The following is a 9,577-nucleotide window of genomic DNA, read 5'->3' as shown; positions in this document are numbered from 1 at the left end:
TTAGTAAACTCATATAACATCGTTCATGTATAATTATATTTACTAAACAATTATTAAAATCTAGAGATAATACGAAAAGTAATGAAATGACAAAACAAAGATAGGGACATGAATGGCTAAAAGAAAGAAGAACTACGAAATGGTAAAAAGACCGAATAAATAGATACCACATGATAAGGTGACAACACAAATGACCAAACACAGCATGAAAACGGTGATGTTCCTCATCATTAGAATACGAGGTTTATATGACATACGCTTGTTTCAAAGATATTGGAAGGACCACACGCTCACTATTCATGAAAGTCGTAGTATGGCCTTGTCCTCCAGGTGTCGTACTAGCCAACACATATTTTAAGTAATAATAAGATTAATAATACGACAATACAACTTACAAAATCGACCCATTTGTACTATAAGTCATGCGACGTATCTCCTCGCCCTGGAAGGAACGTGAATGGTGATATATAATAAAATGACATTAACAAGGTATAAAACTATTGTAGGGATAATAACTATGAATGCTTGGAGATCACATGTATCGGTTCAAATCATAGTGAATGAGGATATATTTACCTCAAAAACTGGAACCACCCAGATCACCTAGATTGCCAATCTTACCGTGTCATTTAGACAATTCATCGTGTGCTGTAATTGTTGCTAGTAACATAAGATTAGCAACCATTACTCTTTCAAGTATAACATCTCTAATAAAATGTGAATATGCATTATTTACCCTCTCGTAAACCATTTCTAGTCACTTTAGTATTGCCAGAATATTAAATATATTACCTGTACCTGCCGATTTGGAACGACAGCACATGTGCATAGTCATCACTAGTAACACGATATTAAGCATCTCAACGCGTTCTAAACTTGTTGCTTGTACCGTGTGATTAGGAACCATCCAGACGTACTAAAATTATGTATTTTTTCATGCAATCAACAAACAAGACTCGTGAACTAAAGTGTCATTTACAAAGTGATATAAAATCTTTTTTTTTTTTCTATTTAGTAACGTTATCGATATTATTTCGTACGTAACCATTTCCCGCAGACTCAAATCGAACATATTTTCCTGCGACTAGTTTATAAAACAGGTGTAGTTTATCTAATTTTCCACGTTATTAAGAATCATTTCCTGTATACATAAAATGCATATAGTACAATGCGATTGAAAATCATTTATCAGTACACTGCATTCGTCTATGTCACTGCATGACTATAAATAATTCCATGCACACTAATGAACGGAACATAAATCAAAACAGAAAGACATAAATATTGTTTATGATTAACAATAAGCAGTCTACTTGATTGTTGGGTGGGTTAGTGTTCACATGTTTTGAACATAAAACAGTAATAATTTGTCAACATTTCGACATCCCTATCAGGTCGTCATTGTCATGAAAATACCATCATTCGAAGTTATTGAGATGACGAAATGCTAGGTGATTTTTCCTATCATGATTGTTCTTAATACGGTACAGATTACAACGTATGCCGTCAAATACAGCGGTTATACTGCTTCTTCATTACTATATCTACAGTCACCTACTACTGGATCAAATGATTATCATTTATACAGTCACATATAATGATCCTACTAGATATGATCTTCGTGAAATCTGCAATCGTATTCAATGATCATTATTACATCAACATTTACATAAACATTGTATAATGGTAGTCATGACAAATAATATAATTCACGTTTTGTATGAGGACATTCAGACATATGAGGCAAAATGTAACTATATTGATTTGTATAGTGAAAAAAGAAATGCATACATTATATGTCGTTGATATGAAGGAACAGGATAATACAAGTAGTGAGGTTCAATAATAATTTTAAAATTGTCATTGAAATAAGTTGAAGAATTTACTGTCACATCTGTAATGAAACTATGGCCATGCATTTTTTATAGTATTATTTGTGAAAATTATAACATCTTCTTTTCTATTTCATGTGTCAGAATAGGTCAGAATGACAATTCATTTGTATAATAATGTTACTCTGACACATATAGTATCGATATATCAACGGAACAATAATCATTTGAAAAAATATAAAAACTTGCAACGAACATTTCCCTTTTAAGCCTGATAAACATTAATTGAACCATTTATGCTAAAATCTGAATTACAATATGTAATTAATACAATACTAAAAATTAATATAATTAATTACTGTGGACAAAACGATTATTAATATAAGAAAAACGGTAACGTCAACGTCTTCATTGGATCTACTGTAATTAATTATAAGCGTTAGGGAAGATTACATCAGAGTGCTATACTAATAGAGCCATAAAATATGTACTTCATATATAATGTTATTTTATGATCAGTAAGGTAGCGTGTTTATCACCGTACTTGGGAAAGTTAATCCACTTTTCAATGTATGAGGTAAGCTTTCAAATTACCAATATGCATAAAGTATAACACCATCCTGTTAATTTACGAATTGTCAGTGATATAAATATCAAGTTGTATTAATGACATAAATGGGCAAATTGCCACAATATTGGGACATAGGTTGTTTCAGTTAAATGGTAAGTTTTCTCCATTATTGTTTATTCAGATAATTGTTAATGGAAATGAATATGGTTACTTCCATCCGAGTTTAGGACATTTCTTTCCACATATTTTTGTCAGCAATTTATAATGTTTAAGAATGAAATTGACTTACAACTTCACTAAGTTGTTGGGTCATGTATTATTATATTAGTTTTGTTTACTTCAAAGCTGCTCATAGCGTATATTAAAATTAGTCTTAGATGAATCGATTTAAGATGGTTTTAGTTAATATTTGAGAGGATTTATACATGTATTTCACATATTCATTGACATTGCAAATCTTTCTAAAGCGAGTTTCTTTTCTAACGAGGAAAAAAAAGATTCCAAATGAAATTGAATGTTATAGAGTCAAATGCAAATATTGTTAAAATAGCCTTCGCTTTCAGAAATAAGTAATGGAATTCCAACATCAGAACGATAAAGGGAGAACCAAGAACTCGAAACCAATACAAACACGGAGAGAGAATGACAAATATGAAATACAAATGCAAAAATAAGAGAGGGAAATACTGTCGGAGAATGAAGAATGAGAAGAGTAATTCGAATGAAAAGAATATAACAGGCAATAGTTAAATACTCACTAGTTAAAATACAATTTCAGTTTTGTAATATTATCATACACCATATTATTGGAATCGTTTTCAAAGACAAAGATGTAGGTCTGTATTTTTCTCAGTTCGAAAATTCCTGAACTTTTAAATATCGATGAGAGCATTTGACAATATTAACATGAAAAATGTGCGTATTGACAAAACTCTTAAAGCCAACAATTCAGTGTGAGTACAGCAAAGTGCTGATTATGATGTGGGTGCAAAATGTGTATTGAATGGATATGAGTTGGCAACGGAGACTCACGTTAAATGTGCAAGAGAACATACTAATTTGTTTGATAGATGGTACCCAGCCACGAAGGTTGGTCCATGCAACTAACTTTTGTTGAATCGTTTGTTGAATGGCATCCATGGTGATGTTAAGACATACCTTATGGATCAAGGTCGATACGTCTGAAAACGTTGCTTCTACAATTGACCATTATTCGTTCACGCACAAAGTTTAAAATGTTTCATAAGCCTTCCTCTCAGCTGTTTATGGTAAGAAGGATATCGGTCCTATACTACCAATTACAAATTTTCATGTGACATAACCTATAGGAATCATGAATGTGTTAAGAGTGATCAGAAATCCTTATATATTCCTACATGCATTTATTGGTACATGAAAAGACTGTGCTTCTCATTTATACAGATTGAAAAATAAAGAATATAATACAGACAACATGTATTTCAGAATCTTAATTTCTAAGAGGCCAATCTAATAATAACGTATTGAAAGCAATATATATGATGTGCCAATCACACATCGTATTTTAGTTTGGAGAATCGTGAACCATACAGGTGAAAAGATTATACTTTACTTATTTCTGTTTCCGAAACATGTTTTTAATATGGTCACGTTTGCTCACTTATTGATCAAACAAGTGTAATTCATTCCAGTTATCCACTTTTGTAACTATTCCATTTGTAATCTTGGTGACAAACCACAATTGACATTATCGAACCGGAAGGTGATCCTGAGATATCATATTCAGGGGGCTATCAGCAAAGTTGAAGCACACTTTAACATGGGTTTTGTTATGTTACAATGGGGTTCTTTTTATAACATGGAGACCAGCAGAATTAATCATCGGTAATGAATGGACAGTGAGCTGTCAACTTGGTATTCCTCAGTAATATCGAGAAGAAATTTTATTACCGAAATATTTAGCTGAATACAGTGTGGCTATTGCTTAACCATACCAAAACAGGCAACCCTGGACCTAGTGTGTGCGTCAAAAAGAATGACAAAGTAATGCATTTGCAGAATTTAAAACAAAAACCATTGCAAATAGTGTTTCAACTTTTCAAAAACAATTTAACCTCGTAACTCTGTCTAATCTATCGAAGAACAATCTTTTTTGTCTGAAATATTTGAGCACGTTATGCTTGAATAATGAACCTAACAGTTTAAATCGCTAGCATATTATAATGAAAGACTACGGGGTTTAAAAGGATTTCGCAAACGTTGGAAAACATGACTCGGTCATCATGCATTGGTACATGACAAGATTTGAACGAGGGTGTGTATTTGCCGGTGTATCTATTGCGCATTACGATCATTAGTTTGTCCTTCCTTTGAACTATCCTTTGAACAAACTGTTTTTGGATAGCTGGCTGTGTTGAAATAATAAAAAAATTCTTGTGAAGCGGCAACAGCTGTTATCCAGTATAGTCAGTCAAAAAAGACATTTGCGTATTATATATATACAATGGACGGGTTATTGTATCGTTGTGATAGAGGTCTAGCTCTCTCCATTTTATCGAAATCACTGTCAGGATCTTTATTATGATCCGTATACAGTTGAAAAGATATAAAAAGGTAATCCTCATTATATCATTAATAATCAGCAGAGACAAAGATATACATACATTTGCCATATAAAATTGTTAACAAAGTGCCCTAATCAAGATATTCTTGTTAATTATAAAGTAAGTTTAATTGTACCCGACCCAGACAGTGTGATGCAATGTATTCTGGCTGTAATGACTTTGGCGGAACGAAACATCATAATTCGGAAATATGTCCTAATCTGAACCAGAAACATTCACATTTACAAAACCAAGAGAAGAATCCAGAGCTATTATTTGAATTTGAGCACTTATATCAAAATGTAACAACAAGGACAATCAATATTTTTCCGTGACGCTTACATTATTGATTCTACACCTTCGAAAGGTGTATATCACGAAGTAATTCTTTAAAAAAGAGAATAAATATATGGTGGCGAACGATTTCAGAGAAAAAAAGAATAATTAACTGGATCTCTCTTTAGCCGAAACCAAAATATTTGTTGTGCATGTTGACGATATCAAAGTGAACATTTACCAAAAAGACCTAGATTTAATACCAATAATTAATGAACGCATTAACCAAATTGGAAAAGCAAAATATGTCACCCAGTGTACATTCTGAAGGGAATTTGGCGCATTCCAAATACAAAAACAACAAAAGAAATGTTGCCATTTTTAGCGCCACATCTCATTTACAGTATCAAGGTATTTTCCAGAGTTTAAAGAATATAATTATATTATGTCTGCATAATGGTGGCGTTTAAGAAGATGCTGTCATCATTAACAAGCCCACCTGGAAAGCACACATGAACCTCATTCATACATTCATTCATAGAATCAGTGATGCACATTTGACAATTAATTTAAGTACTTGTGAGTTTTGGCGCGCTGGGGTTACATAGTTAGGACATATTGTAAGACAAATTCAAGTTAGACTTATAAACTTTAAGGTCAAGATTGAAATTGTAATGTCAGTCAGTCAATGCAAGTAAAGCGATAGTTTGGGTAAGGCTGCATTTTACTTTAAGGTTTGCATACATGTCTCATTAATTGCTGACGAAATGTTAATTAAAAAAGCAACGATTCATTGCCCTGAAAATACATCAGGATGCCATGATAAATTATCGGCCATACTTGAATTCGCACCAACTCTTTCAGCTCCGAGATTCAGTCAATCACTTAAAATGTGTGCTGATTAAAGTGGTGTTGAATTTGATGGATCACTAATTCATGGAGACAACAATGGGGTAGATCGTTCTGTTCTCAAAAATAAAACAAAAAAATAAAACAAAAACAATATAAATTAACCAACAATCTGGAACGAATCTTCGGCTTTTGACATTGGTTGGTTTTGCAGCACTTTTTGTAGTGTGTACTAGTTATTGTCATTCTCCAAATATTGTATTCAGCGGTCCCAGCAACCTTACTTTTGCTAACAAACCTAAGAAAAAATCAGAGACCGTTGAGATGCAGCTTGATGTTGCTGGAAAACGATCGCGACATTTGGGCCAATCAACATAAAATATAACCCAATTGCAGATGCTCTTTCTGGGGTACTTGCTTTTCCTTGTATATATATATATATATATATATATATATATATATATATATATATATATATATATATATATATATATATATATATATATAGGTATATATACATATATTCACATGTTGTCATTCATAACACATCTTTATGTGTAATTTCAATTGTTATTTTATCAAATGCATATTTTAATAATATGTCAAAGAAAGATTTATCAAATAAATATTACTTTATTCTTATGACAGGAAGTATTATGTTAATTGATTGATTGTCTGTTGGCATTTCTCCCTGATTACAGGTTATGTATTTCTACGGAACGATCCTAACATGGTCAGTAATATAGTTAAATGCATTTTTGAGTACATTCAATTCCCAAACAACAAAATACATAAGAAGTATATCTCTATTAATATATATAAAGTATTCAGCCCATGAGAAATGGAGGAGAAACTGTATTTAGAGCATAAAGTTTCCATTTGAATATTCCTGATCTTATTGGACAACTTAGAGTGGTATAAAATGGGAACTGACATACATGCTATTTTGTAAAATCTTATACAACTGATTTGATTATCTTAATATTATTAATTCCATTAATTTATTAGGGTCAGCAATCGAATTCGATTGAAACTCTACAAAGTTGGACATGGGGGTATACATTTTAGAACTATTTTAAATTTATATTACAGCACTAACTTGCTTCTCAATTTTAATACCTTAGTAAAGAAAACAGGTAAGATGGGTATTCTACTTTTCATACATATATAAACGTATTGTCCAATAGGACCATTTGATAATCGTTTTAGATGTACTTAGTGTTTGATATTCCATTCCTAACCATATATATTTTACCGACACCAAAACTTTGATTAATTCCAATAATGTTCTAGCTTTTGATCGGAGAATGATCAAAGCTAAATTTTTATAATAGAGCATTGTGAAAGTGTCAAAAACGCTATGCTATTTGACATTTTAATAAACGTAAAGCTGTTAAATCATGTCATGTCATTAGTTAGATCATATTTTTCAACGACAATATAGAGTTTAGCTTATGAATAGTACACCAACATGAACACTTCTTCACAGGTCTAGTGCCGGACTGCAATATTTACTGTCGTGTGCGTCTTTCATCACATACAAATGTGGTTATGTCTTCGATAGGTAACACACTACCCAGGTCTAGTAGATTATCAGTCTAATCTACGTTTTGTACATGCGCATTGAACCCGCTATTAAAATTAATGACTTCAATCCCACATCTTCGTCATATAAATCACACATGGGAGTCACCCATTTTCATGAAAAGCTACCGATTTATGCACTTAATAACCTATTTTGTGAACTATATTGATTAAACAAACTGTCAAACTACGTTTACTACATTTTCAAAACAATAACATGATTAAACAAATAAATACATTGTTTACAGTCATGACATAATTTGAAATCAGCTCGCTTTAAAAAAATATAATAAGCTAATTTTTGTGCCACTGGAGTATATTTGTAGGGTAGTACTCATCTATTGTAAGATGACAAGCCGACTAGATTGTTGAAGAAATGTACGACTGTATAGTTAATAAAAAATGAACCAATCCAAATGAGGCCAACCTGATTAAATGGTTTTGTAATCACGTATTTAAATAAGGCATGTCATTAATGACGGTCTGATGAAAATGAGCCTATACGATTACAAGAGACAGTTTGACAGTATATACGGCACTAATTGTGGGGCAAATATGGTCCCAATACACATGAATTCCTTTGTACCTATATAGAACAGTCTCAAACTAGGTTCTTTCGTTTGAAAATCAGATGAAACTTAACTAGATTACAATAAAACGCGACCAGTACTCGTTAAGCTCCGTTTGCTTTAGGTTAATTTTATCGGTTACCCGACAATAAAGCTATCCGGTATACATTTCTTATGTCAGTTCTCATATTTTACCTCAACATTTAATTCAGTACGTGATACAATCTTGCAATATTTTAAAATGACTGATAAAAGGATAAGGAACGTTCGCTCCAGGTCAAGCATTTTACATTCATTCTGTTAGTTTTGTTGGGGTATTTCTTTACCTTCCTACACATTAACTACATTTTATTCAAGCCACCAGATTTATGTATATATTTTATCTCTGTATAAAAATGAAGAAAAGTCTAGTAGTCTAAAATAATGTATTTTATCTTTAAATTATATTGCAATATAAATCAATTATTGTATTATCATCGAATCTGTTTTTTTTTTATTAAAATAATTGTAATATTTTGAAGAAGCAATACAAGTGTCGAATGCAGAAACAGACGAGGTGAAACATTGGCTGCATCAATAATGACCCTCAAGGGAGTCAACCAGGGTACAGTTGCCCTTTTTGATTAGCAAGTTCAGGCTAATCCATGTGCCTTGATTGAAAGCTCAATGCGAGTGAAATATTCTTAATTATTGGTAACTGAATGTGAAATTATATATATATATATATATATATATATATATATATAATATGTATAGTGTGTGAAATGAATCAATTATATATCACGATAAGTATTCTGTTTCATTAAAATTAAACGAGGTTTGCCAAGTTTTCTTTTAATGAATCATTTATACAAAGATTGGTATATCCTTGATACAGAGTACACACAAAGATTGGTATATCATTGATACAGAGTAAATACTATCTTTATTTTTTTATATCACATACTTCTTTAATTAACATTGCTACCGACCATAACAAATCACTCTAAATATTTCTCCCTCTCCCCCCTCTCGTTTACTTTGGACGGTTTGACTTAACTTTACCATCATTTACATGTCCAAATACATCGCCGTGTGACAGAAGCTAAAATCAAAAACGCTGGTAATTTCGAGGATTTTTGCACGTATCTTAATGATGTGGTCGAGAGAGAGAGAGAGAGAGAGAGAGAGAGAGAGAGAGACAGAGACAGAGAGATATAGAGAGAGAGAACGATGTTGTATATATATAGAGATACATTAATACATGTCATTTTATTATATGCTAAGTATGTATCATAAGACAACCAATGTGCTGAGCTATATGATGACCATTAC

This window comes from Sinohyriopsis cumingii, unplaced genomic scaffold (genome assembly GCF_028554795.1).
Source record: "Sinohyriopsis cumingii isolate HCF-2022 unplaced genomic scaffold, ASM2855479v2 utg002241l, whole genome shotgun sequence".
NCBI lineage: Eukaryota > Metazoa > Mollusca > Bivalvia > Unionida > Unionidae > Sinohyriopsis > Sinohyriopsis cumingii.
The sequence above is the reverse complement of the archived record's forward strand: the minus strand, read 5'-3'. Positions refer to the sequence as shown.